Here is a 26,464-nt window from a genome sequence, read left to right on the forward strand (position 1 = left end):
TCTCATTACGTTTAAGTGGTCCTAGTAATCGCAGGTTGTATTAGATATCTTATCAGCAGCCTTCAGGCATCACTTGGTGAAGGATAAATGAGCGGCGATGGGATTTGGTAAAAACCTGCAGACAAAATGATTACAATGATTTAATTAGACATCATATAGCGGCGCCATTAATGAAGACGATGAACTTCAAATCGGCAATCTGTTTTGTCTCATAGCAGGAACCCTTTATCAATCTCCACACAATATACACAACTTCAAACAGACAAGCTTAACTAAATACTGCAGGTTTGTGGAGTCTTTCAGACCATAATCCATCTTTATAACGCCCTTTCGCCAGATCTGAGAGCTGCTCGGCGCTCGGTCAATGCGTACGATCATATCATGACTCTGCCGAGGAGGATTCTTCACGTCGTAAGTCAAAGACAGGTCTTACGGGCTGCAAATACATTGTCCATGAAGCAATTTAATCAGGTTTCAACTATCAAAAGTGAAAAGTTTTAGTTTGATATCTGACAGCATTTCAACATGCAATGATACTCGATTTACTAGGCTGTCATAACGGAAACCAGAGTTCCAGTCGTCGTCGATATCAAATGGTTGAAAATCGTTTGGACTCAAATCCATGGATGGTTCTTAAGCCAGCAATTCTAAGCCTGGTGCAGAATCATTTTGATCAAATAATGTTATCCTTTTAAAACAGCATTTCAAGTCACACTCTATAATCATGTGCAATTTGTTCTGAATTGTAAAGATTCATTTATTTGCCATCAAAGTATGTTTGTCACATTTGTGAGTATGACTATACCATTAATATTTCTGAATAAACTTTTCACCTCTTAAAGACACTGGCCCTGAACACTTTCCATGAGACCTCTTCTTGCACAGAGCCGTATAAAATATTGATGTCATTTAAACATGTCTAAACTGACAAGTCACAAGTCAACATAGACTTTGAAAAGTCTAAAAATCTGGCAGAAATGAGAATACCAAAACAACCCCAAATTACACTAAACTCACTTTATAACGAACACGCTTATAACGAACTGACGGATATAACGAACATATTTTTGGTCCTGGCCATTTGCTGAATACATGCTTATAAGGAACTTCGGTTATATCGAACTAAAATCAGTGGTCCCCTTGAGTTTCTACTGCTCTTGTACTTTTTTATTAACTCTTATTCTGTCAGATTTGTATGCTAACAAAACACCAAAGCAAATTCCTTAGAATATTCTTAGGGAAAACTTTAAACATATATTCTCACCAATATCATATGTAAGACCAAAGCATCTAACTGCACATCATTGTGTCTTTTTGGACCAAGATGAAGTATGACGGCTGGAAGCTGTGGAATATGTATATATTATGTCAACAAATGTCATTAAAAAAAGACAAGCTTCTTTGTCGAGCAACTGAGCGAGTATTGTCAGCTTAATGTGGGAGGAAAACACAGGTCATGAACTTGTCCCCTTGGGGGGGCATCCACAGACAAACGGACAAACCAAGGATCATAATTACCCATTCTTAATCAGCATATCCTGGCACAGTCAAGACAAGCAACTCCAGAGAATTGCTATGCCAGAGACCAAAAGGCCTTCCCTTATAAATAAGAATCTTGTGATCAGTCTATCAGTTTGACTTAGAATACAGTAAACTACCTCATAACAAACTCAAAGGGACCACTGATTTTAGTTCGATATAACCGAAGTTCCTTATAAGCATGTATTCAGCAGGCCGGGACCAAAAACATGTTCGTTATATCCATCAGTTCGTTATAAGCTTGTTCGTTATAAAGTTAGTTTAGTGTAATTTGGGGCTGTTTTGGTCTTCTCATTTCTGCCAGATTTTTAGATTTTTCAAAGTCTATGATGACTTGTGACTTGTCAGTTTAGACATTTTGAAACGACATAAATATTTTATACGGTTCTGTGCAAGAAGAGGTCTCATGAAAAGTATAAGATGGAGACAGAAACGAGAAGGACAATTAAGCCATGGAAGACAGTGGTTCAACGTTTTACCGATTAACAAATCACTAGCTTAATGAAATTAGTATTGGGCTTAGTATGAATGAATTGTTGGTCCTCTGGTCATCACACAACATAGGACACCTTTGTATCAAAGCATTTCATTGTGGCTTTTCGGCTACTTATGTTGGTGTTTGACATCACGTAACACACAAATCCTTTGTTGAGGCCATAAACATTAGGCAGGGCTTGACAAGTATAATGCTGGTCCACTAGACTAATACCAGTAATTAATACCAAGGGCCAGTCATTTCAAAATCGAGCCACAGAATTTTACAGTATCTCACCTGATCAAAACCTTGAACAAACAGGAAGCCTCTTACACATACAAACATGCCCACCGTCTAACTGGTTGGTGGAAAGTGCTGATTTCAGTCTCATTTTGGTAAACCAGAAAGAAAGGTCAGGATATTGAGAAAAACATACCTTTGACGTTTCATAGTTGTCTTGAACATTTTCTTGAACTGATCTTTCTGAAGCATAGGTCCTATTGGCAACCTGCAAACAATGTTGAACCCTGTTTATGGTAAGTTTCAATTTTTTCTTATTATCATATATAGGAATGCTTTATGTTTGGGATGGAAGTAGCATCCAATACATCCTGATACATAAATATCAAGGACAAAATCCCTTCGATAGTGACAAGATATCTCTGCGAAAAGATTGGGGGACAGGGGAGGCAAAAAATAATAAAAATATCTTCTTCCGGAAGACACAAGAAAGACCAGTTTGATCTCTTGTTCTCTGGACAAGTTGGATCTCCTTGGTCACTTGCTTTGAAATAAAGCGACAAAACCCTCTCCATATCCAATAGAAATCTCTGCTTAAAGCAGTCGATTTCACAAAGACGACTATATCATCAGCATGTGTTTATGAATCACAATCAAATAGTGATGACACCAGGTGTTTGTGAAAATCGGAGCGTATCCTGCCCCACTGGTTGAACCCATTACAAACACATGCAAAGGCAAGACAATTGTTCGCCTGAAATGCCACGAACAAACACAAAGAGAACTCTTTCCAAAACTGGTTTCCTACCCATGTTTTGGTGAACAGTTGTAAACAAGGTTGCAGACTGCAACTGTTATCAACGTGTCACTGTGTCAGACCTGATTCTTAAAGGTTGTCATTCCGGGGTAGAATAGGTCTTCAGCAACCCATGCTTTCCGTAAAAGGAGACTATGCTTGTCGTAAGACGCGACTAACGGGAATGGGTGGTCAGGCTCGCTGACTTGGTTGATGCATGTCATCGATCCCAATTGCGTGGATCGATGCTCATGTTGTCAATCACTGGGTTGTCTGATCCCAACTCGATTATTTACAGACCGCCGTCATATAGCTAGAATATTGCTGAGTGCGGCGTTAAACAACAACAAACCAAACCAAACCAAACTTAACGGTTGTCAAGGAGCATAATACCCAGCAGACAATGATGTGAGGTGGGACAATCAACACTGGTGCTATTTCTTGTGACAGGTGATTTCTACCGATATGTCGTGTGAGCTAAAGCAAGACTAGACACACAGAAAAGCAACTGACATCCAATTATTTTGTTCAGTCCAGTAAGGACCTTAGTAGCAGGGCGTGGAGTCAGCACAAAGATGACATCCTTGTCTGTCAGCTTGTTGATGAGGATAACCACTTTGGTCATGTGGATGAGGTGCCTGACTTTAGATCAGAGTGAGTATGGTTTTATGCCGCTTTTAGCAATATTCCAGCAATATTCCAGCAATATCACGACGGGGACACCAGAAATGGGCTTCACTCATTGTACCCATGTCGGGAATCGAACCTGGGTCTTTGGCGTGAAGAGCCAACGCTTTAACCACTAGGCTACCCGACCACCCCCTCTAGATCAGAAGATCCCATCGTGGGACTCAGAAACTGTTGGCAGCTACATTAGGCATGTTCATTTAAGAGCAAGTTCACATGAAAATGAACCTATTTTTCTTTAACTTTTTCATCATGAAAAGTATTTCCCTAGAAGATTCATAGCCAAAACAATACAAATATAACAAGTAACTAATTTATATTTTTCATATAATCAATTCATATTTTTCACATTCACCAAGAGTTCTATTTCCATAATAAACACACCATTGCTTACATCCCTTGCAATATGACGTCATTGGTGCCAATTGACAAAGGAATGACGTCATCAGACTAAATTAGACCTGTTTCACCTGGTGTGGATACAGGTGTGTGATTTTAGCCTCTCAAACGGACATGTTAGTATTAAATTGGAGCACACTAGGTTTCAGCCCCCCTTCTTTGTAGCCTGGGATGAATCTCCTCCTGACAGGAATGTAGCAGTGAGTGGAGATATCCCACAGATGACATCGCCACTTTGTCAGTTTGATAGCAGGGCTAACCTCTTTTGTCATATGGAAATGTGAGATGAAATTGGGTTTAACGTCGCGTCCAAGATTATTGCACTTATATAGTGACGTGCATGCACGTGTGTGTGTTTGGCTGCTTGTACTAGTCCGGACTGATGCTGATTTATAGTGCTAGCACACTGAGATACCATGCCGCAGTTTAACATGAATACCCCACTCAGACACAGTATACTCACTCCGAGCCGACCAGTCCTTGTTTTAGCCCCTTAATGCCGAGCGCCAGACAGGGTAACAACAAGCACTATCTTTTAACGTCTTTTTGTATGACGCGGCCGGGGATCAAACCCCGGACCTTCCGCTCTCCTGGCAAAATCAGTAATGACCGACACCAGGTGTTGGTGAAAAAGGTAAGCATGTCCTTCCCTACCAGTGACTCCTGCAACTCATTCAAAAGCCCAGGTTAAATCTTAAATAGAGAGCTACGCTACAACCAAAGCAGCAGCTGTCTGAGCCTGATGGTTTCCAAGAATTAATTCTGGTGTCCCCCGCCGTGATATTGCTGGAATATTGCTAAAAGCGGCGTAAAACCTTACTCACTCACTCACTCCAAGAATTAAGAATTGGTAAATCTGATTCCTGTTATGATGCTGTCCATCCTCCTACAGTTTCATACTCAATGCTTTAACCAGATCAGAGAAGTTGAAAAGTTACCAGTGAGTGAGTAAGTGAGTGAGTGAGTGAGTGAGTGAGTGAGTGAGTGAGTGAGTGAGCCGAAGTGATGCAGGTCTCGGATGTTTACCACTTCGGTGAAGCCCACGAGCACGGGTATGGTGCTGACAAACCTAGAAACATAATTGGGGCGAACCGGAATTCGAACCCACAATCATAGGTTTTCTGGTGTGTCCATGGGACGCAACTCTGCACAGCGAATCGCAGCACCTAAGACAACTGGGCCACCCGTGCCCCGCTGAAAAGTTACCAACAGACAATGACATGAGCTCGTTTGACTTTCAGTCAGGTTAGCTAAAAATGGTTAGCCAGAGAGAAAGGCAGTATTGATTCCCAACAAGGATGCTATCAATTTGCTGTTCCAAACCAAAAGCGCTAAAAGTGCAGCCCAATATATCTCAGTGTTTCATGACTGATGACACAACAGATGAAATTGGCTGGGGTATTTAACATGGAAGAAGGTCGGATCAGCCCGTAAGTGGCACAACAATTACTAGCGTACTACATCATACTATCAAAGCACACCCGATGCAGTCTTAATAGTCTCGAATGAGGTGAGAGAGGACACAAGGATGAGGAATTCAGGGACCATACGGTCTTGACATGTGTCACATCTTGTTCCGAGTCTCACTGCTACCTGGGGTTGTAGCTCCTGCAGTGTACCGTCACTGTGGACTTTCACAGACAGGAGGTCTTCCCACAGACACCGATCAATGTTCTTGGTGGATAGTAACTGAATGATTAACTGTATTACTGCATGTGGATATTGATTGAGACCGTGAAGATCCGGGGTAGAATGGGTCTTCAGCAACCCATTCTTGCCGTAAAAGGCGACTATGCTTGTCGTAAGACGCGACTATGCTTGTCGTAAGAGGCGACTGCTTGTCGTAAGAGGCGACTATGCTTGTCGTAAAAGGCGACTATGCTTGTCGTAAGAGGCGACTATGCTTGTCGTAAAAGGCGACTATGCTTGTCGTAAGAGGCGACTAACAGGATCAGGAGGGAAGGCTCACTGACTTGGTTGATGCATGTCATCTTATCCCAATTGCGTGGATCGATGCTCATGACATCAATGACAGCTATGTGACGGCGGTCTGTAAATAATCGAATCTGGACCAGACAATATAGCGATTGACATCATGAGCATCGATTCACGCAACTGGGATACGATGACATGCATCAACCAAGTCGGCAAGTCTGACCACCCGATCCTGTTAGTGGCCACTTATGGCAGGCCTGGGTTGCTGAAGATCAATTCTAATCTGGATCGTCATGGAAATGTTGGCCTTGTAGAACACAGCTTGGAGAGCGGGAGGACAGTGGTTTGATCCCCGGACGCTTCCAAAAGACGTTAACCTTAGGTACTTACTGGTACCCTGTAGGTGCTCAGCGTTAAAGTGACAGTACATTGATTATTTCACTTAAGAGAAGTCTACACATTGAGATGAACATGTGTCATGAAATATTTAACATTCATTGAGAAAATATCAAAAACGTGAAAACATATTTCTGTTTGCATATGTATACTCCATGTGCTGTAATCGAAGACATGGTTGCTTTGTTGTTTTACGCCACACTCAGCAATATTCCAGCTGTATGATGCGGTCTGTAAATATTCGAGTCTGGACCAGGCAATCCAGTGATTGATATCATGAGCATTGGTCCATGCAATTGGGATCAATGACATGCTTTGACCAAGTCGGTGAGCCTGACCACCCGATCCCGTTATTCGCCTCTTATCGAAGACATGTAGAGCTAGCGCTACACGGTCATTTTGACGCGTAAAACTATATTGTCATGCACCTCACTGTCGCAGTTGTAGTAGTATATCTTAATAATTAGGCATTAGGCCTCAATTCAGAATAGGTGCGTTTGTTTACAAACAAGAGAAAAGACGGGTCACGTGATAAGCCTACACTCATGATGTGGTCACTGGACAGGAATGGAATTAGGCAAGCATCGACTATTGTTTACAAAGCTTCAAAATAGTTGACTTCCTTTCCCTTTAAGGATGTAAAGCAAGGACTGTCTGGATGGAGTATCCATGTTAAACTGCAGGATGGTGTCCCAGTGGGCCAGCATCATAAAACTAACGCACGTCCATGAGAACAACCAGTCACATTCACATGTATGCAGATGTGTGTAACCTTGACATTGACCTTGACCTCATTTCACCTTACGACAAAGGTCTGCATTCCCAAACAACATCATAATACACCCATCCTGTGTATCATGTAAATATGATTACAACTAGATGTGGGAGTTTCATGGCAATATCGCAGGACAGGCAACATTTCAGGCCAAACAGAACGAAAATATTAATTGACTATTATCTACAGAATGATTGTATTTCTGTCTCGCATGCAATATTAACGGCAGTCAAATCTTCCATGGGAGCCATAACAGGCTAATCTATTTAATCTCAAGGGTATTTCATCTAGACACGATAGCACTTAAATGTGTAATATCAGCTTGTCACAGCATGCTCAATTTGATTTCTTCAGACACTATAATCACTGTTTAGACACCACAAATTGGAGGAAAGTATGAAGCCTGATACGTCCTTAGGGATGGGAAGTTATCATTGTTGGTTGTTGGGGGGAAATTGCTTCTGGAAAAATGATTTGTCGAGATCCTTCGTCTAACTGGTCATCATGTTCTTACTTCTCCATGTAAAGAACTTCCAAAAATATCAAGATGTTTGAATATTTCACTGTTGATGGATATTTCAGGAATAAATATGCTGAGTCAAATATTTAAACCTTTATTGTGAAGATCCGGGGTAGAATAGGTCTTCGGCAAAGCCATGCTTGCCGTAAAAGGCACTATGCTCGTCGTAAGAGGCGACTAACGAGATCGAGAACCTAAGTGTCACAAAGTTCAAATGTGCCTAGGTTCACCAAGCAGGGAATGAATAATGTGGGAAATCTGACCCAGACAAACACTTCACCCTAAGACCCGTGAAGACCTGGGATAGAATAGGTCTTCTGCAACCTATACTTGTCGTAAAAGGCGACTCTTTGTCGTAAGAGGCGACTAACGGGATCGGGTAGTCAGGCTCGCTGACTTGGTTGATGCATGTCATCGATCTCAATTGCGTGGATGGATGCTCATGATGCCAATCACTGGATTGTCTGGTCCAGTCTTGATTATTTATAGACTGCCGTCATATATAGCTGGAATATTGCTGAGTGCAGCATTAAACAACAAATAAATAAGCAAACAAAAAAACTTCATTTGTCAAGGGACACATCAATGGCTTCAATTTGAATAAATTTACTGAGTACGGTAAACTGCAGGGTAGACTAGTCGTCCAGGTGCCGGAACAGGTGCTGGACTAGGTGCTGCAATTTGCTGTGTAATGTTGCATCCCCTAGGCGTGGAAGAAACCTATGATCGTGGGTTCAAATACTAGAATCGTCCTGAGCGTGTTTCTATGTTGCTGGTAGGATTTCACCGAAGTGGTAAACATCTAAGACCTGCATTACATTGGGGTTAAATTCCTCCCACATCAAGCTTGTGGTGATATAACTGGAATTAGGGCTTGGCTGGGTAACTCGGGTACTCATGTCGGGTGCGTACTGAGTAGGACCCGGCTACCCACAGGACAACCTTTGACTAGGGCTGGGCTGGGTAACTTGGGTACTTATGTCGGGTGGGTACTGAGTAGGACCCAGATACCCACAGGACTACCCGGACCCGTGGTTAGTCACGTGATATATTGTTTAATGACAAAAATTATCTAGAACTCTATGGATACACTACAAGTCACCAATGTTCGTTGTTCTTTCTGACAATACATCCATTCCTTCTGACTTTCATATGTCTGAATAAAGATAAAACTTCATGCAGTAAACTTCAGTGTACGCATGACCAGATTGTTTTATACGTGTATCTAAATACATTTTGCCAGGGCTACGGTCAAACTATTCCCAATCGGACATTTTGTACCTTTCTCTTGAGACCTACAGCAGGTACCCGGGTAGGGTCGGGTAATAGGGGGTTGCGTACTCAGGTAGCAAATTTGGACTCAACCCAGCCCTAACTGAAATACTTTTCAAAGTAGTAATATCAAACGCAATCACCCACTGATTAACTGCAGACTAAGTTGGTTGGTTGGTTGGTTTGTTGTTTAACGCCGCACTCAGCAATATTCCAGCTATATGACGGTGGTCTGTAAATAATCAAGTCTGGATCAGACAATCCAGTGATTGATATCATGATCATCGATCCACTCAATTGGGATCAGCGAGCCTGACTACTCGATCCCATTAGTCGCCTTTTACGACAAACATGGGTTGCTGAAGACCTATTCTAGCCCGGAAACTTCACGGGTCGCAGACTAAGTGAGTCTGCAGGGTGCTACACTGTTTTTAGCAATATTCAAGCAATACCATGGCAACTGAATGAGAGAACAAGTAAACAAAATTTTTAACGACAAACCAGTAAAAGTCTTATGTGGGCTGAAGCATTTATCCAGCAATGTCACAGGGGACACCAAGAATCACGGAACTAAATACCAGTCTTCAAACAACAAGCTGTCACTAAAACCACACTTAAATTAAGGTGCACCAACATTCATCCATAGGTCAAAATATGAACACAAATATGTTGTGAAGCTCAAAATGTTTTCTATTTTATTGACCAAACATTTTTTTGTAAAATACCTTTTTCTTTTTCTCATTACAAAATTGCACAGCCAGGACAAAATAGATATTTGTATTTCATTTTCTGATAAGTCATTAGATTGGGTAACCTCACAGGTCTCTGTCAGTATAAATCAAGTTGTTGACAAGATAATAACGGTGGTCATGAGCTGCTATGCAATTATATTTGTTTGTTTGTTGTTTAATGCCGCACTCAGGAATATTCCAGTTATATGACAGCGGTCTGTAAATAATCATTTCAGACTAGACAATCCAGTGATTGATATCATGAGCATCGATCCATGCAATCGGGATCGATGACATGCATCAACCAAGTCAGTGAGCCTGACCACCTGATCCTGTTAGTCGCCTTTTACGACAAACATAGTCATCTTTTACGGCATCCATGGGTTGCTGAAGACCTGTCTCTAACCCAGATCTTCACAGGTCTTTTTGCAATATATGTCCAAAACAAAAATCCATTTTTATGTATGCAACAATTTGACAAGTCAGGGTTAGATACAGATCAATGCGTGATCAAGCAATGAAGAACTAACTGAAGCGAAGGTTTGGCAATTTTCTTATGCCAAGCATGGCCGCCTTGAGGGCAAGTATGGGTTGCTGAAGATCTATTCTACCCTGTATCTTCACGGGTTCTGTGCAATTACAATTAGCCATACCAGTAAAAGTTAAACATCCATGCATCTAAACAACTGTCTTTCCATGTCACATCCAAGTACATCTTGTGATCCACTGTATCCACTGGCGTCGGTATCACCTTCATGAGGTCTCCGTGGTCTAGTGGTAGAGCGTCCGCCCGGAGAGCGCAAGGTCCAGGGTTTGATCCCAGGCCGCGTCATACCAAAAGACGTTTAAAGATGGTACTTGTTGTTACCCTGTCTGGCGCTCGGCATTAAGGGGCTAAAACAAGGACTGGTCGGCTAGGAGTCAGTATACTGTGTCTGAGTGGGGTATTCATGTTAAAAACTGTGGCATGGTATCTCAGTGAGCTAGCACTATAAATCGGCTTCAGTCCGGACTAGTACAAGCAGCCACACAAACATACACATGCATGCACATCGCTATATAAGTGCAATAATCTTGGACGCGACTTTAAAACCAATTTCACCTCACCTCATGAGTTCCTCATGCAACAAACAAGCGTGCCTATTGCGATCTAGATTTCCTATGGGAGCTTGTTGAGAATACTATTGATGTCCTTGATTAAGAATGAGTGACGTGGGGTTTAATGCTGCTTTGAACAGTATTTCAGTCATACAACAGCCTGTCAGCTTCATTTGGAGGAAGCCCCAAAGTAATGCAGGTCGTAGATATTTACTGGAAACCTGAACCCCGCTCCATGTATGACAGCTAAGGGACACAACTCTGCGAATGGAGCTATGGCTCGGAGACCAATTAGCCATCAGTGCCGCTTCTAATGAAGAAGATGAAGACAGAAGATGAACAAGAGCCAGAGACTGTGAGAAGGGAAGGTTAGTTAGGAGTACATTAGCGAGTATCAATTTCCCCTGTGAACATCCGGGTTAGAATTGGAGTGAGTGAGTGAATTGGGGTTTTACGCCGCTTTTAACATTATTCCAGTTATATCACGGCGTGTCAGCTTAATGTGTGAGGAAAGCCCGAAGTGATGAAGGTCTCAGACGTTAACCACTGAGAAACCCACGAGCACGGTATGGTGCTGACAAACCTAGAAACATAATTGGGGCGAACCGGGATTCGAACCCATAATCATAGGTTTCTGGCGTGCCCAAGGGATGCAACTCTGCACTGCGAATCGCGGCGCCTTAGACGACTGGCCCACCCCCTGGTTAGAATTTGAATTCAGCAACCAACGGGATATTGGGTGGTCAGGCTTGCTGGTTTGGTTGATGCATGTCATCGTAGCACCAAGGATTGATGCTCATGATGTCAATATTACTGGATTGTCTCGTCCAGACTTGATTATTTACAGACCGCCATCATAAAGGTAGAGTGAGTGAGTGAGTGAGTATAGTTTTACGCCGCTTTTAGCAATATTCCAGCAATATCACGGCGGGGGACACCAGAAATGGGCTTCACACATTGTACCCATGTCGGGAATCGACTACCCCTGTTAGAACATTGATGAGGGCAGTGTTAAACAACAAACAAATAAACAAACAATGAGCATCAATTTAAGCCGGGACGTTATTTTGGTCTCATGATATAAAACAGTGATTTGAAGTGAGGTGACATGGACCTTATTGTTATTATCAAGATTATTTCACTTATATTGCAACGTGCATGCATAAGTCTCGCTGTCTGCTTGTACTAGTTTCGACTGTAGCCGGTTTTAAAGTGCTCGCCTACTGAGATACCATGCCACAGTTTAACAAGAATACCCCACTCAGTGTCATGGTATACTGACACCAGTCCTTGTTTTAGCCCCTTAATGCCGAGCACCAGACAGGGTAACAACAAGTACCATCTTTTAACGTCTTTCTGTGTGACGCAGCCACGTAAGAAACCACGGCCCCTGGTACTTTGCAAAAGACGATTGATATAAGGACATTTATGTAATTAAAGATCCATCATGCGATGAATTTTTAGTGGAATCAATGTGGAACATGGTTGCCAATCCCCATGGCAAATGATCATGTTTTGTTTGTTTGTTTGTTTGTTTCTTGTTTAATGCTGACTCAGCAATATTAAAGTATATGACGGCAGTCTGTAAATAATTGAGTCTGGACGAGACAATCCAGTGATTGACATCATGAGCATCGATCCACACAGTTGGGATCGATGACATGCATCAACCAAGTCAGCGAGCCTGACCACTCAATCCCGTTTGTTGCCTCTTCAACAAGCAGAGTCGCTTTTTACAGCAAGCATTGGTTGCTGAAGACCTATTCTATCCGGATCTTCACGGGTCCAAATGATCATGTATACACCCACAAGCATTAATGGTGAGCAGTTTGTGAGAGTTTTGAAGAGGGTGAGATTGAAAGACAGTTTGAAAATACAACAACTACAACTCATTATTTTCCACATATTTCAGTTCTACAGTTCCGAGATTTAAAAGGTAACTGGATTATCTTGCTCATAATATTTGAAATATTCCTGAAGGGCTCCTGTTTCGAGATTCCATGTATCCCGAGGCTTGGATGGTACACATTCTCAACGCTGACATTAAGCAGAAAGATGGCTGAGTCAACATTTTCTCTTTACACAAATACACTCAGAAAGGATATTATTACTGTGAGAAGAATGGAAGTGGTATGAGGAATTAGGTGCATCTGTCCTGTGTGAAGGAATGCTTTAAGTCCTTTAGCTTAAGCTTTAAGGTTGACTGAGTGGTTGTTTGGTTGAGTGAATGGTTGAGTGAGTGGTTGAGTTAGTGGTTGAATGGTTGAGTGAGTGGTTGAATGGTTGAGTGAGTGGTTGAGTGAGTGGTTGTTTGGTTGAGTGAGTGGTTGAGTGAGTGGTTGTTTGGTTGAGTGAGTGGTTGTTTGGTTGAGTGAATGGTTGAGTGAGTGGTTGAGTTAGTGGTTGAATGGTTGAGTGAGTGGTTGAGTGAGTGGTTGTTTGGTTGAGTGAGTGGTTGAGTGAGTGGTTGAGTGAGTGAGTGGTTGAGTGAGTGGTTGAGTGAGTGGTTGAGTTAGTGGTTGAATGGTTGAGTGAGTGGTTGTTTGGTTGAGTGATTGTTTGGTTGAGTGAATGGTTGAGTGAGTGGTTGAGTTAGTGGTTGAATGGTTGAGTGAATGGTTGAGTGAGTGGTTGAGTGAGTGAGTGGTTGAGTGAGTGGTTGAGTGAGTGGTTGAGTGAGTTTAATTGAGTGGTTTGTTGAGTGATCAAGAAGATGCAACAGAAAAGAAGAAGAAATAATGGAGACCTGTTTGTGTGGATTATTAATGCACCTATCTATCCCTTGATAGCAAGGCCAGCTTTGATCCCTCAAATCCTATCAAATCTCCTTCACACAACTGGGAAAACTTAGTTTCTGAAGCTCACCTTCATCCAACTGGAATGGGCATGAGGTGAAAAACATTCAGATTCTTGCAACATCGAGTGAGTGAGTGAGTGAGTGAGTGAGTGAGTGAGTGAGTGAGTGAGTGAGGTGTAACTCTGCTTTGAACCACATTTCAGTTACATCATAGCGTGTCAACTTGATGTGGGTGGAAAGCCCCAAGTGAGTGAGTGAGTGAGTATGGTTTAACGCCGCTTTTAGCAATATTCCAGCAATATCACGGCGGGGACACCAGAAATGGGCTTCACACATTGTACCCATGTCGGGAATCGAACCCTGGTCTTCGGCGTGACGAGCGGAAAAGCCCCAAGTGATGCAGGACTTTGATGTATACTTCTTCCGTGAAACCGATAGTCAGGTCGAATGTGGAATTTCAATCCACGTCCATACGTTACTGGCACAATAAAGGGAAGAATTGAGACACCTGAGATGAGTGTTCCCCATGTGCCCCAGAAACAAGAAGGAAAGACCAATTCCAGCATGCTTCACAGAAACTAACCATGTCAGTATATGTGTGTTCCTGTTCATGTCCATGTTACAGCAAATTGTTTTTTGGGAGGGAAGGTTTCCGGCATGCCCAAGGGATGCAACTCTGCACAGCAAATAGCGGTGTCTTTGAGTGAGTGAGTGAGTGAGTGAGTGAGAGAGTGAGTAGGGTTTAACGCTGCTTTTAACAGTATTCCAGTTATATCACGGCGTGTCAGGTTAATGTGGGATGAAAGCCCGAAGTGATGCAGGTCTTAGACGTTTACCACTTCGGTGAAACCCACGAGCACGAGTATGGTGCTGACAAACAGAGGTGCCTTTGACCACAGGGCCACCTGTGCCCCTACATCCGAAGTATTAAGTAGGGCTGTGTTTTGGCGAAAACATTATTTTGGCAATTAATTGCGATACAGGTACCTGTGTGGGTTTGTTGTTTAACGCACTCAGCAATATTCCAGCTATGTGACGGCGGTCTGTAAATAATCGAGTCTGGACCAGACAATCCAGTGATTGACATCATGAGCATCGATCCATGCAATTGGGATACGATGCCATGCATCTACCCGATTGTGATAGTCGCCTCCTACAACAAGCATAGTCGCCTTTTACGGCAAGCATGGGTTGCTGAAGACCTTGTCTACCCCGGATCTTCACGGGTCGGTACCTGTATGGAGATATGTGTATTAAATATTGTGAGCAAAAGTATTTGACAGTGATTGACACTAATTGTACGTACAGATCCTATTTTTTGCTTACTCCAATAAATATTACAGCATAATTGAGTCACCACCATTTTGTTGTCATGGTTATAGGGGAAATAATAACATGAGAGAAAATTCCGCCATTTTTTCAATTAATTGTGTAGATTTCAGGTTAAACAAGAAATAAAAACAAAACTTGCTGTATCTTTTTTACCAACAAATCCAGAACCCAGAAAATATACTGCAATACATTTCTTTTGAAAATTATATTGTAGTGTACTGGTAATACTAGACAGTCCTAAAGGTTTGTTTTTGTTTTTTGTTGTTTTTTGTATAATGACCTACTCAGCAATATTCCAGCCATATGATGGCAGTCAGTAATTAATGGAGTCGGGACCAGACAATCCAGTGATTGACATCATGAGCACCGATCCACACAATTGAAATATGATAACATGCATCAACCAAGCCAGAGAGCCTGACCACCCGATCCCGTTTGTCGCCTCTTGCCACAAGCATTATAAGTCACTTTTTATGGCAATCATGGGTAACTGAAGACCTATTGTACCCATGTCGGGAATCGAACCCGGGTCTTCGGCATGACGAGCGATCGCTTTAACCACTAGGCTACCCGACCGCCCCTCAAACATAATACATAATTAAAGACAAATGACCTAGATAAATGACCTCAGTTTGACCTATTCTTTTTTCATTGACCTCATGTCTGTACATATTTCTGCTCAACAGCTGCAGGGAGTAGACGGTGCCAGAAGCAAATAATCTCGTCTGGTTTTGACACCTTATTTGCAAGCCTTGTTTCCGTTTCCAATCATCGGAACCAAGTAGCTCTCTTGACGCCATAACCTTCAGGTGTTTCTGACAGGCTCATTATTTTCCGCTCCTGTCATTACATACTTGTTTTATTGAGAAGAACACTATACTTATGATATTTCATAGCTGTCTATATCGTAAGGGCATTTGTCAATTGCCACTTGTTTGGAGTAGATTTTCTTTTGAATGTAGTTCTTAACTGAAATTGAAATTGCCAAAAGGACCAATTTTGGAAAAAGATTCGAAATGGTCATGGACATTTTAATGAAATATTAAATTGAATTTGTATTGAAGATGTTGGAAATTGCATTCAGTGAAGTTTTCAACGATCAAATGACAATGGATTAATATGGTGGCCGCGCTGTACAGCATTGAAGTGACAGATCAGACAAACTGGTCATGGAGAGTAGGTGGATGGGTGACAATGTTCAGTGAGCTTGACTCATGAGAGTTTCTCGGGCTTTGGTCTTGCCCTACACTGAAATACATGAGGTGTCTCTTCGGGTAAGTGACCTTTGAGAGATGTATCTAACCACAATGGGTACCCGGTAGAATGAGATGGTAATGTGACTATTAAGCAGGCACTTCCGAAACAGCTTGAAATGTATACGATGACATGCATCAACCAAGTCAGAGAGCTTGACCACCCGATTCCGTTTGTCGCCTCTTGCCACAAGCAAAAAGTGTATACTCCCCAGGAAGCTGAGAACGGAAATTTGAGTGCACACTGATCCAATGACCATGGTACTAGTAGTGTAGAGCTGTAAGCATTCATTTGTTGAATGGAATCTGCTGCATTATAAATGGACTTATTATCATCAACTTTTAATTAATTTTATCATTTCATCAATTTGCTATACGATGTTACTTATATAACATGGGCAGAGAGGATGAATAAATTCAAAAACAGGATGTGGAACACATGAACCAGTCGAGCTAATAATTAAATATTTTTTGCCAAAATATTGCATCACCTTAGAATGGAGAGTATCAGGATAAAAGACATCACAGCATGCCAGATTATTATGATGCAGGTTTTCTACATTTCCATCGATGTGGAACACGCGAGCATGGTGTGTTTTTTACAAGACAAGGATTACAAACTATGTACACCAAATTACATTGTCTTACATGGTTGGGGAATCAAAATGGGTGAGTGAGTGAGTGAGTTGGTGGGTGAGTTGGTGAGTGAGTAAGTGAGTGAGTGAGTGAGTGAGTGTGTGAGTGAGAGGGTGGTGGGTGAGTAAGTGAGTGAGTGAGTGAGTAAGAGAGCGAGCGAGCGAGCGGGTGGGCGGATGGGTGGTTGGGTGAGTGAGGGAGGGAGTGGGTGAGTGGGTGTTTGGGTAAGTGGGTGAGTGAGTGAGTGAGGGAGGGAGTGGGTTGGTGGCTGAGTGAGTGAGGGAGGGAGGGAGTTAGTGGGTTGGTGGCTGAGTGAGTGAGTGAGTGAGTGAGCGAGCGTTAACAGTATTTCAGCAATATCATGATCAGGGACACCAGAAACAGTGCTGAAAGTGATTTAATGTAATAACAATCAAATCCAAAGCATACATTAACACACGCTTCCTCACAACCGGAACAGACAACCCCGAAATACATTTGCACATGATGAACATCAATCAATGCCGTCTGGGTACGACGACAACCAACAACTCTGGAACACCATACAGACAAACTTTGATGTGAGCCTGATTGCTGATGGAGTGTGATGTGGGAATGTGATGTGAAATAGAGCTCGGATGTCTCCTGGACTTGCCCAAGTCAACCCACTCCACTTCCTACAAGACCCTGTAACCAGCTGTAATGTGAATATGCGACACTTACAAACCGAAGTTATGGCACTCCTCCCGATTCTAACATCATCAAACTGGCTGCCACTGTATGCCAGACTAATTTGTCAACTGTGCAGCCGATGCTTCAGGGTTAAAGATCTGACCTCTTCACACAGATCAGAGAGATACCGTCCTCTAGCTTGCTCCAGGTACCTACAGGATCAGATAAACCAACAGCAGCTGGTGTTGGCATCAGTAAGCTGAGACAGCACAGGACAAACTGGTCATGTCAAAGTATAGCAGTTGTTACTATTGTTGCCCTAGGATCAGGGCTGCATTCCTGATGGCTGGCTGTGTTCGATATTAAGGGGACGCTGGTTCGTACATGTAGGAACAACCAATGATCAACATCACGGCAAATCTAGGATTTGAAACCATGATCAGAGCATCCTGCCACAACAATGGGAGACAACTCTTCACCGCGTGTTGTGGTGTCTTTGACCATTGTGATACTTGTGCCCCCAGATCACTCTGCGGAACAGGACGATCTTTAAGCACTAAGGCTGTTGTACCTGCTTTCATGAGATCATTTTGTGGGCTGGCGGTATCCCGCACTGTCTGGATGACAATCATGTAAAAACACACCATGCCCACCCCACATCACATGGACGCGACATGATCAACAGCAGTTTCAAGTCTCAGGTTACAGCACATGTTCTTTTCATCCCAGGAGTGGAATTACAAGGGAAGGTTGTGTGTCTGTGGAAGATCAGGAAAAAAACCTGGTTTCTCTTGTCTGCTTGGTCAGGAACAGACTCTCTGAAGTTGCCCTTACCCCTGACTTAAACCGATTATAGTTAATTGGTAAACAGACTGGTTTAACATAAAAGCAAGTTTACTATCTACATGGGGTGGCATCACGTCTTTGGAATCCTTTCCTGAAAGTTTAAATCTGATCAGAATTGATCACCATGCTAATTGGGACATGGATGGCCAAAAGGTGGAAGGTTTTGTACTTTGCTGAACAGAGTGCCATCCCTTAGTTGTGAGGGGATCATCATCATCATCATCATCATCATCATCATCATCATCACATCTTTGGAATCCTTTCCTGGAAGTTTAAATCTGATCAGAATTGATCGCCATGCTAAGTGGGACATGGATGGCCAAAAGGTGGAAGGTTTTGTACTTTGCTGAACAGAGTGCCATTCCTTAGTTGTGAGGGGATCATCATCATCGTCATCATCATCATCATCATCATCATCATCATCATCATCATCATCATCATCACGTCTTTGGAATCCTTTCCTGGAAGTTTAAATCTGATCAGAATTGATCACCATGCTAATTGGGACATGGATGGCCAAAAGGTGGAAGGTTTTGTACTTTGCTGAACAGAGTGCCATTCCTTAGTTGTGAGGGGATCATCATCATCGTCATCATCATCATCATCATCATCATCATCATCATCATCATCATCATCATCACGTCTTTGGAATCCTTTCCTGGGAGTTTTAATCTGATCACAAATGATAGCCATGCAAAGTGGGACATAGGTGTCCCAATGGTTGAAGGTTCTGTACTTTGATGTACGGAGTGACTTTCCTTACCTGAGCAGGATCCTGTGATCATAAGTTTGAATTCCATACCTTTTTCCTATTATGTGACCCTTGGTCTGCCCATGCTCATGGGTTTCAAGGTAAATAAAACCACTGCACTTCTGGCTTTCTTCCCAAGCTGCAATGCTGGGATTATCTGTAATACTGTATAATGTGGTGTCAAACCTAACTCTCAGCTCCCTGGGGAGTATACACTGAATTAGCCGGCCAAAGTTTGGAACCCCAGGGTGCCATCGTAGGTTACGATCACCTTAGCCACAAGATCGCTTTGTACAACTTCACCCTGGTATTTCTTGATGCTTGTCCTGACCAGGTGACATCCTTGTGGGTGAAGTGTTGGCCTTGGTCAGACTTTCCACCTGGGAAGAATGTGTAAAGACCATTCCTTGTGTCCCCTCACCCACCAATACTCACTCCATGCTAAGTACTTCTGACAACATGACAATTTATTCTACTCGTACTCCAGGAAGAGATGCTGAGACCTGTCCTGTGAGCCAAATAAGTATGAGCGAGCGAGTGAGTGAGTTGTGTTTAATGCTGCTTTTAACAGTATTCCAGTTATATCGCTGTGTATCAGCTTAATGTGGGAGGAATGTTCGAAGTGATGCAGGTCTCAGATGTTTACCACTTTGGTGAAACCCACGAGCACGGTATGGTGCTGACAAACCTAGAAACACAATCGAGGCGAACCAGGATTCGAACCCACAATCATAGGTTTCTGGTGTGTCAAAGGGATGCGACTCTGCACAGTGAATCACCCAATGAGTATAAGTAAAAACTCTTGTAGTGATGAGAGATGGTCAGAGTATGATGCATGTGGCTGTAAGTTGTGTGAGTGAGTGAGTTGGGTTTCACGCTGCTTTCAACAGTATTCCAGTTATATCGCGGCGTGTCAGCTTAATGTGGGAGGAAAGCCCGAAGTGATGCAGGTCTCAGACGTTTACCACTTCGGTGAAACCCACCAGCACGGGTATGGTGCTGACAAACCTAGAAACATAATCAGGGCCAACCAGTCCTTGTTTTAACCGCTAAATGCTAAGCACCAGACAGGGTAACAACAAGTACCATCTTTTAACGTCTTTTGGTATGACGCACCCAGGGATCGAACCCCACACCTTCTGCTCTCCAGGTGGATGCTCTACCACAAGACCACGGAGGTGGTCGATCTTCCCTGAGACAGCCAGTGTGATCCCCATGGTAACTCAAAAGTAACAAGGTCGGTTATGATGTGTCAAGCACGTGACATCACATCAAACATACGACATCATGATGCCCATACAGGCCGGCAAGGTGAATAGCCAATCAGCTGGAGTTTATTACTCAAAAATACAAGTTCCATAATGACGTGCAACAACTTCATCAGCCACATCCATCAGGGCCACATTTCAACAAACACGTTGTATTTTGTATGAACTTTGGAAATTAAAAATGACATTAACTTAAGAAAGCATTTAATTTAAGCCATTGTTATTTTAGCAAGGCACCAAAAGCCAAAAATATGGAAATTTATGGAAGGAGCTTGTGAAAAGCCTTTACCAAAAAGCCAGAAACTGGTATTGAGCATTCTTGAGCATGGTTTTCCAGCCACAAAAATCTTAACTACATAAACATGCTTAAATGACCCAGAGCATACTTAAAAAATAATTATGCTCCATTTTCCTTGTCTGTTTTTCAGCCAATATCCCATCAAAACTATTTTGGTTATTTTCATCTTTTTCAAGTACTTTCACAGCACTCATCCAACAAGTCCAATACACGACCATTTCCAGAACAAACAGACATCCAGTTCTCATCAGCCTTGAAGTATACTAACCACTATATTGTGTTCAAGAGGTAAGAAATTACAGCATTCAGCCACAAAATACACAGCGCTCATATTCCCAATGAGGTGCTCACAAGAAAATTAATCAATCGCAAAGGAGAGGCTTCTTCTTTTTGTTCATTCTGAAATTAGAAATCCGACAAAAAGTCGACGTGTTACACCGTCCATCACTGATCAACAGGCTAGACATGGTTATTGATACCGCTAATCATCAAGAACTTTCTGATGTTGAAAGTCTGTGGCTTGTTTGATTAGAATAATGAACCTGCATTATGGACTTGCAAGGGTATGGATCCTGAGCCAGATATCCCCATCAGGGAACAGAGTATGTGTTAAGTCAAATATGATGACTTCCCAGTGCTGAGTCGTTAGTTCTTCCCTATCTAGTCTGGCATATCAATCACTGACAACACTGGGTACACAAAGCCCACATGCCTGGACTAGGTGTGTATTGACAGCTTGAATACACCACACAGATACACCTCGGGGCAGGATGACACGCAATCTTCCAAGATCACTTTCAGTCGACTCTTACAACAACCAAGGGGCACTGGGGCCTACAGAGCGGAAGACAGAGGGCTGCCATCACCAAACTCAAACAAACGGCGGATGCACAGAAACTGCTATTACATGGCTGCAGGAAAGAGGCAAATACTATGACACATGGAGACCACTGTCACTTGGATAGAGGAAAGAGGCACATAGAGACCACTGTCACCTGGTTAGAGGAAAGAGGCAGATATAGAGACCACTGTCACCTCGTTAGAGGAAAGAGGCAGACATAGAGACCACTGTCACCTGGTTAGAGGAAAGAGGCAGACATAGAGACCACTGTCACCTTGTTGGAGGAAAGATGCAGACATAGAGACCACTGTCACTTGGATAGAGGAAAGAGGCAGACATAGAGACCACTGTCACTTGGATAGAGGCAAGAGGCAGACATAGAGACCACTGTCACTTGGATAGAGGCAAGAGGCAGACATAGAGACCACTGTCACTTGGATAGAGGAAAGAGGCAAATACTAGGAGACATAGAGACCACTGTCACTTGGATAGAGGAAAGAGGCAGACATAGAGACCACTGTCACCTGGATAGAGGAAAGAGGCAGACATAGAGACCACTGTCACTTGGATAGAGGAAAGAGGCAAATACTTTCCCTCTGAATATTTGCTACTACCACCAAGATCTGCACCCGAGGCGGTGCCATTCAGACTCACACCCAAGCTTTGATGCTAAAAGGGCACAACAACCATAATGATGTTACAAAATGCTGAAATATACTATGAATGTCAATACAGTGCAACCGTTAACAACATTTGAATCATGGCTACAAAGTATCCCTTTTTACATCACAGTCATCTCAGTAGCCAGAATGCAGGGTTTCCGGATTAACAGGGGCCAGACTAACAAAGTTTCACTGTTCTTTCAAGAACCATAGTTCAGTCCTAGATACAGATAAGACAAGCTGTGGCTGGTATAGAGTTATCATGGTATAACATTTATACTAAGTTATCCTATAATAATTAGATCCACATCAAGTGCTTTTATGAGTTATCATGGTGTAATATTTATACATCATTTCATATAATTATAGTTTAGCAAGTAATACTTATCATCAGGTAAAATGCATATACAAAATATCAGTAGTTTCAGTTATAGCTTTTTAGATAGATGCTAGCCTAAGGTAATGGGAGCGCATCTTTCTAAAAAGCTATAACTGAAACTACTCATATTTTGTGGGACACAATGACATGCATCAACCAAGTCGAAGAGCCTGACCCCCCGATCCCCTTAGTCTCTTCTTACGACAAGCACAGTCGCCTTTTACGGCAAGCATGGGTTGCTGAAGACCTATTCTAACCGGATCTTCACGGGTCACGATCTAAGTGAGTCTGTATATTGAGTTAACACATAAATCTGCATCTTTAGTTTGTCAGTAATGAAATAAATAAAAATCTTCCTAGTAAAACTGATCTCAATAAAATGAAATGTTTTACTCTGATACCATTCCGTTCTGTGTGAAGATCTTTCCCCAGACAGGCTGAAGGCAGCCTCTATTGTTGCCGAAAAAAATTAATGATTGATAAAGACAAAGAAAGATTCATCACAGTCAGAACCCCATGGCATCGCCTGTAGTGCATTCTTCATCCAGAAATAGGACAATCCACAGGCATTCTTGCATGCTCCTGTTTTGTCAACACGTCTCAAGCAGATTATTAATATTGTACATGATGTTTGTAAACCTTCAGCGACGTGCCTTTCTTCTCCGAACGGGTAATTCTTCATAGAGATCACCCGAACATGAAATTCCCAAGACATCTTTTGAAATTCCAGAGGTCATATATAACATCCCGAAGATGTTACATAAAATCCCTGAGATGTAATATTTTATGTAACCCCTTCTCATTAACTGTTCTAAAAATGGTTCCAACTGCTGGGATTATAATCCTCACACCTCGCATGACATTTTGCTAATGATTCTCAACTCACTACCACCTTGGCCACTGGGGCCTTAAAAAAGGAGTGAAAATATTTTGAAGTCATACTTTGGACTATTAAGTATTATTATTTGAAGTGTGTTATAAAAATATTATAGCTAAAATGGATAGAATTATCATTAAACTGCCCGCATGTTATCAGAAATGAGCGGGCCACTGTAACTTGATAATGCCCTCCTCATATGGCTTGACGATGGGCCATTATCACGCCCATTGTTGGGTGACGTCATAGGATAGGAAAGGTGACGTCACGTTCAATAGTGACGTCATCTGGTTTGTTCTATGATGTTTCCATATTTGTAAAAGTGGGTCAGTGGCATTCATGTTGATTACAGTAAATGTTTCAAAACCGATATTGTTTATTTTTATTTGATTACAAATTCTATCCATTTTAGCTACAATAACGGTAACGCTATTTTTCAGGACATTATCATTTGCAGAAGCCCTCGGTTTTTTCAACAGCCCTCCTTCATCGTGCAGTTAATGGAAGACCTCGGGCTTCTGCAAATGATAATGCCCTGAAAAATAGCGTTACCCTTTTATTGTTTTCTAAATTACCAGAGACCGATATGTGCAATGGTATCTGAATGATTACGACAGATACACATTCCTGTCTATTTTTTAGAGCAAAAGCTGAAAGCATCCTGTCACGAGGAAGTAGTGTTGCATGTCCGAGATTGCCACGAGGGTCTAGTTTCCATTTACAAGAATGGGTTCATAGATGACTATAAGAATGAAAATAATGAACAATACAATGAACATTACATTAATGTTTACATTACACATCATAATTAGCAGACCCATGAAGATCCGGGGTAAAATAGGTCTTCAGCAACCCATGCTTGCCGTAAAAGGCGACTATGCTTGTCGTAAGAGGCAACTAACGGTATCGGGTGGTCAGACTCACTAACTTGGTTGATGCATGTCATTGTATCCCAATTGGGGGATCGATGCTCATGATATTAACCACTGGATTGCCTGGTCCAGACTCATTTATTTAAAGACAGCCGGCTTATAACTGGAATATTGCTGAGTCCACCATTAAACAAGAAACAAACAAAAAATCCAAAAAAATATCACAATGATCAAAGCTGCATGTGTGCACATGAAGTTGTAACCACCTTTACCTTTGCATTAACTGGTTGTACTTGACCTTGACCCACCTGACCTTGACCCACGCTCAAAGAAGGCATGGATCTTCGTCACGTATCCGGCCCACTTCATCAAATGGCTGATAATGTCTTTTTCATAAGATTTTACCGCAGACACAGGTTTGAAATATTAAATTTAGCGCAGTTAAATCTGAAGGCAACCTAGCTCTACATGGCAAACACAGAATGTTTATCTCCATTCTACCATGAAGAAATAAAAAAGCAACTCTTTGGTGTCAGGAAATACACTGAGTGATGCTGCATGGGTTGCGTCCAAAGTTTTGAGTGCGCCGTCAATCTTAATTACGGAAACAGACAAACACCTTTCAAACAAAATATAGCCACATATATGCTCTGTTTGCACAGTAATACTTCACTTGAGTCAGTATGGTTTAACCATATTCCAGCAATATCACGGCAGAGGACACCAGAAATGGGCTTCACACATTGTACCCATGTCGGGAATCGAACCCGGGTCTTCGGCATAACGAGCGAACACTTTAACAACTAGGCTACCCATGGCCAACCGCCAATTACTTCACTTGAACATGACAGGCATTGAAAGCATGCAGCATAGCAACTTCGTAAGCTAACATGAAGTGGGCACCCCTAGAGAAAGCTCAGCAAGCCTTGTAAGGTTTTATTCTCCACTGCATGTCACTATTATGATGTCACATCAGTCATTGTGGTTGGTTGGTTGGTTGGTTGGTTGTTTAACACCGCACTCAGCAATATTCCAGCTATATGACAGCGATCTGTAAATAATCAAGTCTGGACCAGACAATCCAGTGATTGATATCATGAGTATCAAGCCATGCAATTGGGATCGATGACATGCATCAACCAAGTCAGCTAGCCAGACCTCCCGATCCCGTTAGTCTCCTCTTACAACAAGCACAGTCGCCTTTTACAGCAAGCATGGCTTACTATTCTACCCCAGACCTTCACGGGTCAAAAGATGACTCATAGACGTACATAGAAAAGCGCCAAAGCTTGAAATACATTCTTGTAGATTATTATCGTGGTTTCTGAACAAAATGTAGCGCCACAAAACTTTATAATATTGAAGTAACTGTAACTTGGCATTTAATAACCTATAATTGCACATACAATTACTTAAAAATGCCTGACTATAAAGACCAAAAAAGAACAATTTGAAATATTAGCATCCGTGGTGATGCGTCCATCAAACCGGCTGTTTCAATCAGGGGGAGTTTATTGTGATTTGATAACCTCTGATTGATCAATCAGACCAAGTAATTCCAAATTTATGGTAGAATGTTCAATAATGATCATGCACATGAATGCGAAAGTTGGAAGATGGAGCTCGGCTCTTGTGGCCAATAGTGGTGACTGCCCAAGTACACGAGTATCCAAAACAATAATGTCAGCAGCATGTGTTTCTCTTCGGTGATTGTCGGAACATTTCGGGAAATAATTTTGTTTGTAACTTTTCTGTAATATTTGTTATGTCAGAAGAAATGTCTGTGCAGCCTCATCCCAAAGTCATCCTCACCTTCCCACATTCATTTTGCAAAATAGCATCTGTGTATGAATATTTAAATAAAAATCAGTTTTCTGCCAAAGTGCTTCAACATTTAATAACGATATTACAAATTAAAATTACTTCAGTTTGTTTTTCTTTGTTTGGCTACATTTCTAGCACAAACGAAAACGAAATGTGAGTGAGTGAAGGAGTGAGTATGGTTTTACGCCGCTTTTAGCAATATCCCAGCAATATCACGGCGGGGGACACCAGAAATCGGCTTCACACAATGTACCCATGTCGGGAATCGAACCCGGGTCTTCGGCGTGACAAGCGAACGCTTTAACCACTAGGCT

General features: G+C 42.2%; 1 pseudogene; it reads right to left on the minus strand.

Annotated features, from left to right (window-relative positions):
• LOC139444812 (uncharacterized) overlaps window positions 1-26,464 on the minus strand; it is a 174,921-nt pseudogene that overhangs the window by 58,664 nt on the left and 89,793 nt on the right.

Source organism: Haliotis cracherodii, unplaced genomic scaffold (genome assembly GCF_022045235.1).
Source record: "Haliotis cracherodii isolate W230 unplaced genomic scaffold, xgHalCrac1.p SCAF_6, whole genome shotgun sequence".
Taxonomy (NCBI): domain Eukaryota; kingdom Metazoa; phylum Mollusca; class Gastropoda; order Lepetellida; family Haliotidae; genus Haliotis; species Haliotis cracherodii.